Below are 11,258 nucleotides of genomic sequence, written 5' to 3'. Positions count from 1 at the left end.
TTAACATTTAACAGTCAATCAAAGGAAACCCATAAAAAGTGAAATACAAAAATAGTGAAACTTACTCAAAGTCATTTATAGTTCCATATTTCTGACAATTCTCTGTTATCTATCCAAATTTCTCTGATACTTTTGCAAATCCAGTCATTATTAGTTTACTATTCGTAAACATTGATTTTGAACATGTATAACATGTTTGCATGATTAATAATGATTTAAATTTGTTGGTGCTGTCAGAACTCGGTTCTCAATACATTTAAAACTTAACCCCTTAGTCTTCCTTTTGAAATGTATTCTGATTTTCTCGGTCTAGAGCTTTGCAGAGTCTCCAGGCTATAGCACGCGATCTGTCCTTGGTCCTCTGCCAGTGCAGGGCTTGAATGACTGGGTTTGGCCAAAAGTGCCCTGTGATTCCTCACGCTACAGATTTCTATCCTTTATTTGAAGGAATTGCTTTTCTCTTGTTGGCATTTCCTTCTGACATCATGACCAAAATTTTCAAGTGTGGATTTTCAATTCAAGTCATTGTCACTGAACCATACCCAGCCATTCTACACATACTGAAGTTACAATGTCTAACTTTTATTTTGTATTCTGGCAATCAAAGAATATTCATTGACTAATAAAGAACTTCTCAAATCCTTTTTAAACTGATGGCACAGTGGTGCAGCTGGTAGAGACACTGCCTCAAAGTGCCAGAGTCTGAAGTTTAATTATGACCCTGAGTTCTGTCTGTGTGGAATTTGAACATTCTTAGATACTTCTTCTTCCTCCCAAAAGCGTGCAAGTTCGTAAATTATTTGGCAGTGTAAATTGCCCCTGGTGTGTAGTTAAATGGTAGCATCTGTAAGAGCTGATGTGAATGTAGAGAGAATAAAAGCAGTATTGGTATCAATTGGTCATTGATGGTCAATGCAGACTCTGTGCTTCTCTCTCATATTTCCTTTCTCTCATAGTCAAATCAGCTGGACAGAGAGTCCTGTAATTCAGACAGCATTTGCAAATTTCAAAAGTTTGTGTCAGGAACTAGGAGTTTGAACTAAAGTTAGAAGTCCATTTTCCACTTATAAAGGACAGGTTTCAGTTAAAAGTAAGCATTTTTTTCTTCATTTTAGTAACAAGCTAAGAATTGGAACTCAAGCCTTGTTTTGTACCTTAGTTGGAAACTGCCAACCCAGTTTTATACTTCACATGCTTATGGATGTGTGTGTATATGTCTGAGCCCTTTAGTCTTGGAATTTGTAACAGGTAAATTTGAAGTGTAGGTGGACAATGACTTTGACAATGGAATACAACCCAATCCCTCTTTCATGACATAAGACGGAGATGCAGGAGTGATCTGCATGATTGTTTGAGCCTGTTCTGCCATTCAGTAAGATAATCATCGATTCTGTGCTTCAGGTTCTCTTTCTTGTCCACTTCCCACTGTGCTTGCTTGCTTATCAGTTGCATACTGATGTATAGAGAGATCTTAGTGTACTGGTTCAAAATGGACGCTAATAGTTATTAAGAGGAATGGGAAGTTCCTCTTTATTCCAAAGGCAATGGAGGACCGGAGTAAAGAGGACCTGCTGAGATTGTACATGGAAATTGTTCAGAATGTAGTTAACATCTCTCATATCAAAAGAAACATTGGACTTAATGGCTTGGAAGCAGAAATCATATTCAATTTAAAAACAGAAAGAAATATTTGACAAATTTCATAAGCAATAAGACTTTGCTCAAATACAATCTATAAAGTCACTGATGACACCACTGTTGTTGGTAGAATCTCAGATGGTAAGATAAAATGGCTGATTCAGTAGTGTTGTAGTAGCAGTCTTGCACTTGACATTAACAAGACCTAGAAATTAATCCGACGCAGACTAGGAGACCGTTTTGCTGACCGACGCAGACTGGGAGACCGTTTCGCTGAACACCTACGCTCTGTCCGCCAGAGAAAACAGGAACTCCCAGTGGCCACACATTTTTCTCCTATCATTTCGCATTTCCCCTTCCCCCTCCTACTTTCAAATCTCTTACTATCTTTCCTTTCAGTTAGTCCTGACGAAGGGTCTCGGCCTGAAACGTCGACTGTGTTTCTCCCTATAGATGTTGCCTGGCCTGCTGTGTTCCACCAGCATTTTGTGTGTGTTGCAAGAAATTGATTGTGGACTTCAGGAAGGGGATGTCAGGAGCGCACACACGTCCTCATTGAGGGGTGTTCAGTTGAAAGGGTGAGCAGCTTCAAGTTCCTGTGCATCAATATCTCTGAGGATCTATTCTGCACCCAACACATTGATGCAATCATGAAGAAAGCACACCAGTGGCTATACTTCATTGGGAGTCTGAGGATATTTGGTAAGTCACAAAAGACCTCCTAAGTAATTTTATCTGTTGATCTCCCTGGCATCTGTCTGAAGCTAGACAAGACTGCTACTGACCATGGTCAACACGAGGAAATATGCAGATGCTGGAAATTCAAGCAACACACACAAAATGCTGGTGGAACACAGCAGGCCAGGCAGCGTCTATGGGGAGAAGCGCTGTCGACGTTTCGGGCTGAGACCCGCAATGGAAGGGTCTCGGCCAGAAACGTCAACAATGCTTCTCCTTATAGATGCTGCCTGGCCTGCTGTGTTCCACCAGCATTTTGTGTGTGTTACTAACCATGATATTGCATTGAACTTGCGAGTTGAGCATTGGACTACGTAGCTGTGTCAACACAGATGCCCTTTCAGCCTCTGTAACGTTGCTACATTTCTGCCTGACTCAGCTTACCTTCTTTTAGAATCCTCTTTGACACCCCTTTTAACTACATTCATTGTACACCTGACCAGCCTCTGCTGTTCTACCCCCTGATATATCAGCAGGTCATGCCCCAACTTGCCCCAGATCCCATTTGTCCATCTGCTCTCTGCCTGTTAGCCTATATTGGCTTCTGGTTAAGCGACACCTTGATTTGAACTTTACAAATCCTTTAGTGCATTTGAATTTCCCTCTCCGTACAATTGATTCAGCTTTTATAATGCTCTTCCACTTCTGCCCTCTTCACTATTCTTGAACTGAATTTCTCCACAAAAGCTCTTATCTCTAGAATTCCCTCCCAAAGTGTTTCTTTTCTCTATTTCTCTTTTCTTTAGAACATTAGCCAGCCACCACTGTCACCCATGATGTATATTAACTCTCAGTGAGGTAATGCTTTGTCTTTACAATTCTCTTCCTGGTTTTCAGCCTATCCCCATTTTCTCACCCTCCATAAAGCTTCATTCCACATATCTTGCCCGCTTTAGGACATTGTTTAAAATCTTTTGGTTGGCTTTCTGATAATCTCGTATTAGCCTTGGTATTCAGACCTTTCTTGTAATGTTGCTATGAAGCATTTTGAAATGTAAAGGCACCATAATCAAATTGTTTTTGTTATTGAAAACTATATTCCATGGGATTCTTTCTAAAAAGAACAGTGAAGTTTTTCTATCTCACATTATTCTTTCAATTATAATCACTAATACTAATAATTTGATCATTGTCAGTATGTACATTGTTGTGTGCAAATGAACTGCTTTGTTTCTTACAACAGTACTTCAAAAATGTATTAGTGTGTGGCCAATTGGTTAAGGCGTTCGTCTAATGATCAGAAGGTTGCTGGTTTGAGCCTTGGCTGAGACTGTGTGTGTGTTCTTGAGCAAGACACTTAACCACATATTGCTGTGCGATGATACTGGTGCCAAGCTGTATGGGTCCTAATGCCCTTCCCTTGGATAACATCGGTGGCGTAGAGAGAGGAGACTTGCAGCTTGGGCAACTGCCGGTCTTCCATACAACTTTGCCCAGGCTTACACCCTGGAAACTTTCCAAGGCACAAATCCATGGTCTATCGAGACTAACGGAGGCCTACACACACACTTCAAAAATACTTAATTGGTTAAAAGTACCTCAGAACATCCTGAAGTTTTGAAAGCTGTTGCTATATAAATGCAATATATGCTTATCCTTATATATTCTAAAATATTGCACCCCCAAAAATGACTTACTAAATTTCTTTTAAAAATGGCATTGACATTCTCCTCACAGGCCTTCTAACATTTATCTACCCATCCTCACCTTCCAGTAACCAATAATGCATATCGACCTCTTCTTTCACAATCAGATTCCAATCATTTCCCAAATTCACCCATTACATGGATTACCTCTAATGAAACTCTTTTTAATGTCAAAACAGATTTTCATGTTCACAGATAACTGTTTTCTAATTTGATATCACATCTTTATATTGTTGATTAGATTTCATGTTTCACTACAAATGGTTCAATCACTGTTACTTGATTGGAAAATTCATTCATTAAATAACATTTGTCTGTTTTCGAATTTATCAGGGTTTTGCTAAGCAAAACATTTTTTTTCTGAAGGAGCCGTACGTTACCAGCCTCCTGATGATTTTTTAAACAATTGATGATTCAACCCAACTAGATAGACTTTGTTTTATCTCACAGTAACCATGTTACTGTCACCCTTGATCTGTCCAACTCTTATGTAAAATTGCTGAGTTTATCTTGAAAAGCAATTTCAGATGTTGCTTAGATACTGTGTTATAAAAAATAACCATCAACAGCAGAGAGACATAAAAGCTGTCATCACTGCACATTCTTAAAATGTCCACCAAAATTAGTTCACAACTCTCAGAGAATGTTTTGCTGTGAGGCGTTTATGTAAAGAAACTGTCAGAAACAGACTGTGCATGGAGCTTGAGATAAAACTAGGTTATGTTGAAAGGATAATCCTCTAAAACCTTAGATCCTCACCACTATGTAAGGCATCCTTAATTTAAAGTTAGAAATGAAAATTACTTTGAAAGTAATATTCTGAGTATGATTATCAGAGGAATATGTAATTAGTGTGATATATGGGCTCAGCTCTGTCAGAAGAAGTTCTAACTAGCACTGAACTAGTAATTAATGAGGTTGATGGAATTTGAGAGTTGCAGATGAGGTTATTTTCATTAGAGCAGCTGACGATTCAAGTACAGAAGATGAGCTGCCACTGAATTAAATGACCGTGCTTTTTACAAATCTCAGACTGATGCTTATAATTTCTCGGGCTTGATGGTGATATCCAAACTCACAAGTGCTGCTGCCAGCTTTTTGATCAAGCTGATTCCTTCTGTCCCCTTTCCAGAATCAAAATTTTAGGACCAAGGAAGTGTGCTGCACCATGTATTCTTTCAGCTGAGGGTCACTTTGCAGCTCTGCCTATCTGTAACAACATAAGACTTGAAAACAGTAAACCATTTGACCATTTGTAGCTGGTCCACTGTGCAATAAGATTTATGGCTGAGCATTGCCTCTTCCTGAGCTACCTCATATCCCTTGATCTCTCTAATATTGACCTTTGCCTTCAATATCTCCAAGAGCAATATGTTCCTTTCCGTAGCCCTCTTGGATAGAGAATTACCTAGGTTTATGATCCCCTGGGTGATATTTAGAACTTCAGAACCTATTTCTGGACAGTAGAGAGAGGGAATTATCATTCTGCTACTACCCTGCCGAGACTTGTAATCTTTGTTTTGTTACAATCAGATTACATCTCATACATTTAATATTAAGAGAATATGGGCCCAGTTTGCTTAATCTCCACCGATAAGGCAAATCCTCTATCTCAGTAATCAAATGGTGAGCCTGCTCTGATACCTGTTACTGATACCTCCTTCTTTAGGTAAGGGGACCTGTACATGATATTGCAAGCGTGAAATCACCAGGGTCCATTTAAGTACAGTAAGATAACTTAAATCTTGTACACAAATTCCCTTGCAATAAAGGTGAGCAATATCATTTGCCTCTCTAATTGCTTGCTGTACTTGCATGTTAACTTCCACTGAACTGTGCAGATGGGCAATCAGATTCTTCTAAACAAAATATGCTTTGATCTCTCACCATTTTAACCCTACCCAACATCATTCTACTTCTTTATTTCTGAGGTAAGATACTTTCTCTTTATTAATTACATTTTGCTTTCTATAATCAGACCTGCTGTTCCTTCTGTTACAAAGATCTCTGTCAAGGACTCAGCAATCTCTTCTCTTGCAAACCAAGTTTTCCTAGGATAGATCCCAAAAGCCCTGGGGATTTAACCCCCTCCTTGTTGTTTAAGACACCAACTACTGTGCATCTTAATATTGAAAAGCCCTAGAATGTCAAAGTACACCTTTCTAATCTGATCAACATCCATGTTATCCTCCTTGACCAATGCATCACGGATATATCTGATCACTTGCTTGGCCTTCTCCTACCTGCGTTTAGGCAGAGGCAAAAGAGCAAAACTCAGGAGATCAGGACAACAAAGAGGCAGTCATGGGAGGCAGAGGAGTGGCTATGGGATTGCTACAAGTCAGTGGACTGGGCCATATTCAAGCACTCATCTGGGGATTTGAATGAATACACCATGGTTGCAACAGACTTTATTAAAACAGCTGGAGATGAGTGTGTCACCATTAAATCATTCAGAGTCTTCCCTAATCAGAAGCCCTGGATGAACCATGAGATCCAAAATCTGCTGAGGGCCAGATCAGGGTCTTGTAAGTCTGGAGACAAAGGAAGTTACAAAAAGTCCAGCTACCGTCTCTGAAAAGCCATCTCATGGACAAAATAGAAATTACGGACCAAACCTGAATCATGAGGGATGCTCAACAGTTATGGCAGAGCTTGAATGCTAACACCTCTTATATAGTTAAATCAAATGACGTGGGAGACAACACAGTTTGCTTCCAGGTGAGCCCAATGCCTTCTATGCCCGTTTTGACCATTAGAACATGGAGGAACCATGCAAACTCCTCTTCCCCCGATGATCCTATGATTTCAGTCTCTGAAGCTGATGTGCGGGTTTCCTTCAGGAGGGTGAACCCACAAAAAGTATCTGGTCACATACGAAAGACCTGTGCTAACCAATTGGCTGGTGTGTTCACTAAGATCTTTTAACTTCCCACCGGCAGTGTGTGGTATTCACCTGCTTCAAGCAGGCTTCCATTATACTGGTGCCCCACAGGAGCATGGTGACTATCACCCAGTTGCACTTACATCCACAGTGATGAATTTTTTTGAGAGGATGGTGATGAACCATATCAGCTCCTGCCTGAGAGGTGACTTGGATCCATTCCAATTTGCCTACTGGAGCAACAGGTCCACAGCAGATGCCATCTCACTGGCTCTTCATTCAACCTTGGAACATCTGGATAGCAAAGATGCATACGTCAGGATGCTTTTTATCAACTTGGAGTGTGGCCTCTGTTGGTCATGGTCGACCATGTGTACTGCATCTCTGGTAGTCACTGGGAGTGGCTTCTCCAGGGCGCAAGCCAGGGCAGAGTTGATATGGAGATCCGTCTGTTGCCCGTGCAGTGGGCCCCCCCCCCCCCCCATGCTGATGACAGGTCCAAAGGAACGACGAAAGTCGATACAGTTTGGTACCAGCAGCATCGCAGGAGTTGCCGTGCCGATGCTGGGTACAGCAGTCAGCCGCCTTCGGGACACCGACTCTGGATTTTTCCACCGGGTTTACTCCCAAAGCCTTTCCCGTGAGCGGGTATAGTCGCAAGGCAGTGGAGGTTTGAAATCGGAGTTTTCCCTCTCCTAGATGAGCTACCATCCATGGTTAACGAGCCCCATCTGCCTGGAGCAACTAGTTTTAAGGCGCTAGTTGCTCGCCTTTGCCCCTTCTCCTGTCAGTGAGAACAGCTCCGCCAGGCATAAGAACTATGCCACACGTGGAGGCCAGGAGTTGGACTTGGTTGTCAGAGGCTGTTTGAGATGCACGCCATGAAGAGCATTTGTTTAGCAGTGGGAGTTCGACCCCACTACCACCCTTCAGCTATGACTACCTTTGGAGCCCTTTATCAACTATAGCTGAGCATTCAATACCATCATTCCCTCAAATCTGATCAGTAGGCTCCTGGACCATGGTCTCAATACCTCCTTCTGCAATTTGGTCTTGGATTTCCTTATTTGTAGACCCTAGTCAGTTCAGATTGGCAGCAAATTCTTCTACATGATCTCCATCAGCACAGGTGTATCACAAGGATATGTGCTCAGCCCTCTGCTCTACTCACTTTACACCTATGACTGTGTGGCCAAGCACAGCTCCAATGCCATGTTCAAGTTTGCTGATGTCACCATTGTCGAGGCCAAATAAAAGGTGGTGATGAATCATCATAGCATATAGGAGGGAGATTGAAAATTCGGCTGAGTGGTGTCATTACAACAGCTCAATGCCAGCAAGACCAAGGAATTGATTATAAATTTCAGGAGAAGGAAACCAGAGGTCCATGAGCCAGTCATCATCAGAGGTGGAGAGGGTCAGTAACTTTAAATTCCTCGGTGTTATCCTGGGCCCAGCATGTAAGTGCAATTACAAAGAAAGCACCATAACGTCTCTACTTCCTTAGGAGTTTGCAGAGATTCGGCATGACATCTAAAACTTTGACAAACTTCTGTAGTGGAGAGTATATCGACTAGCTACATCACAGCCTGGTATGGAAGAAGCAATCCCTTGAATGGAAAATCCTACAAAAAATAGTGGATTCATCCCAGTCCTTCATGGGTAAAGCCCTCTACATGAAACACTGTCATAGGAAAGCAGCATCCATCATCAGGGATCCCAACCACCTAGGTAGTGCTCCCTTCTTGATGCTGCCAAGAACCTCCAGACTCGCACCACCAGGTTCAGGAGCAGTTACTACCCCTCAACCATCAGCTTCTTGAACAAAAGGGGATAACTTCTCTCAGTTTCACTTGCTCAATCATTGAAATGTTCTCACAACCAATGGACTCACTTTCAAGGACTCTTCATCTCATGTTCTCGATACTTATTGCTGTTTACTTATACTTGCATTTGCAGAGTTTGTTGTCTTCTGCACTCTGGTTGAACGTCCTAGTTGGGTGGTCTTTAATTGATTATGTTATAGTTAACTATTCTATAGATTTGTTGAATATGCCCACTAGAAAGTGCATCTCAGGTTTCAATATGGTGGCATATATGTACTTTGCTAATAAAATTTACTTTAAACTTTGAAGTTTATCCCTGACACAATTGGTAGTATCTACGGGAGGCAATGCCTCAAGAAGACTATGTACATTATCGATGATCCCATGACATCTTCTTGCCGCTACCATCAGGCAGGAAGTACAGAAACAGCTACAGTCATATATTGTAGAACCTTTACGCGTGATCTTTCAAGAATCACTCAACTGTGAATGGGTCTGGAGGGCTGGAAAATTGTCACTACCACTCCACTAGTTAAGAAGGGAGGGAGGCAAAAGACAGGAGTTCATAGTCCATTTTATCCTGCTTCAGTGGTAAGTAAGATGGAGTCCATTATTAAGGATAAGGTTTTGGGTACTTGGAGGTGCATGATAAAATACGTCAAAAGTCAGCATGGTTTCCTGAAGGGGAAATCTCACCTGACAAATCACTTGGAATTCTCTGAGGAAATAAAAAGCAGGATAGACAAAGGAGGGTCAGTGGATGTTGTTTATTTGCTTTTTCTGAAGGCCTTTGAAAAGGTGTTGCACATAAGGCTGCTTAATAAGATGAGAGCTCATAGTATTTCAGGAAAGTATTGATAGAAAATTGACTGACTGGCAGGAGGCAAAGAGAGGGAACAAAGGGGGCTTTTTCTGGTTGACTGTGGTTAGCGATGTTCCTCAGGGGTCAGTGTTGGGACCACTTCTTTTCCCAATATATATTGTTACGAACCCCGTAACTGGGTGTCTTACCAGCAAAGATAGGAGTATCCGTTGAAGTCTGATGATACTATTTTTAACAGTATTTATTAGTAAAAATACACAAAAATAATATCAATGCAAATATACAGATAATATACATCATCAATACTAAACCTAAAAGTGCGGGTATAATAATAATCAATAAGAAATAAGCTCTATCGTTGTCTAGGGGATAATGAATTGTCCGATGGAAATATAAAGTTCAGTTCAGTTCATGCAGGCTGCGGTAGTTGTTGATCACTGTGTTGCAATTGTTGGAGAGAGAGAGAGAGTAACAGCTATTGACTTGCCGACTTTCCTTTTACGATCTTGATCCATATCCGTCCTTTAACTAGACCGTTCCGTGGTGGACTCGTCACCCAGGCAAGGGTGGACACACACACAAGCCCCCACCGGTCTCATAGCGTCTCTCCTGGTGCGTCTGAGGGGTGTTCCCCAGACCCTACTTTTATCCCCACTCACAGGGTCTCAGATGTCAATCAGGTTGGGATGATGCAATCCCTCAACCAGACCACTCTGGCTGCCCCCTGAGGGGTTTCAATGACTAGTACAGTGTTCAATACACAATTCCTTCTCCAAGAGACAATAGCAGTAATCAGTGGTTCCGTTCTGCTTTTGTTAGAAGGAGACATTCCACTTTTGTGTATTCCTGCGTTGTCAATAACAACTGCCTTTTCTGTTATCCTGCGTCTCTCTCTCATTACTGACATGCTGAGTATCTCTCTCATTTCCTGGGTATCAGACCCGAAATAATAGCGATTTTGCGATTCTCAAAAAGGGGGGGGGGCGACTTTGCACCCTTCTGCCCATCAGAGTTGCTCCTCATTCGTAACAATATCAGTAGTTTGGATGGCAGAATTGATGGTTTTGTGGCCACGATTGTGGATGATACAAAGATAGGTGGAGGGGCAGCTAGTGTTGAGAGAGCAGGGAGACTGCTGAAAGACGTAGACACAAGAGAATGGACATGCACTTTGGTAGAAGGAATAAAAGCATAGATTATTTTTTGAACAGGCAGCAAATTCAGAAATCAGAGGTGCAAAGGGTCTTACAAGTCCTCATGCAGGATTCCCTTAATGTTCACTGCAGGTTGAGTCAGTGGTGAGGAAGGCAAATGCAATGTTAGTATTCATTTCAAGAACACTAGAACATAAAAGCAAGGATGAAATGTTGAGGCTTTATAAGACATTAATCAAACCACACTTGGAGTATTGTGGCCCTGGGCCTGTAGTTGCTGGAGTTTAGAAGAATGAGGGGGGATTTCAATGAAACCTACTGAATATTGAAAAGCCTAGATACAGCAGATATGGAGAGGATGTTTCCTACAGTGGGGAAGTCTACGATCAGAGGACACAGCCCCAGAATACAAGGACGTCCCTTTAGAACAGAGATGAGGAGGTATTACTTTAGCCAGAGAGTGATGGGTCCTTGGAATTTATTGGTACTGACAGCTGTGGAGGCTATGTCATTTGGTATATTTAAAGCAGAGGTTGATAAGTTCCTGAT

The sequence above is a fragment of the Hemitrygon akajei genome, chromosome 3, assembly GCF_048418815.1.
Source record: "Hemitrygon akajei chromosome 3, sHemAka1.3, whole genome shotgun sequence".
In the NCBI taxonomy this organism is placed as follows: domain Eukaryota; kingdom Metazoa; phylum Chordata; class Chondrichthyes; order Myliobatiformes; family Dasyatidae; genus Hemitrygon; species Hemitrygon akajei.
The sequence above is the reverse complement of the archived record's forward strand: the minus strand, read 5'-3'. Positions refer to the sequence as shown.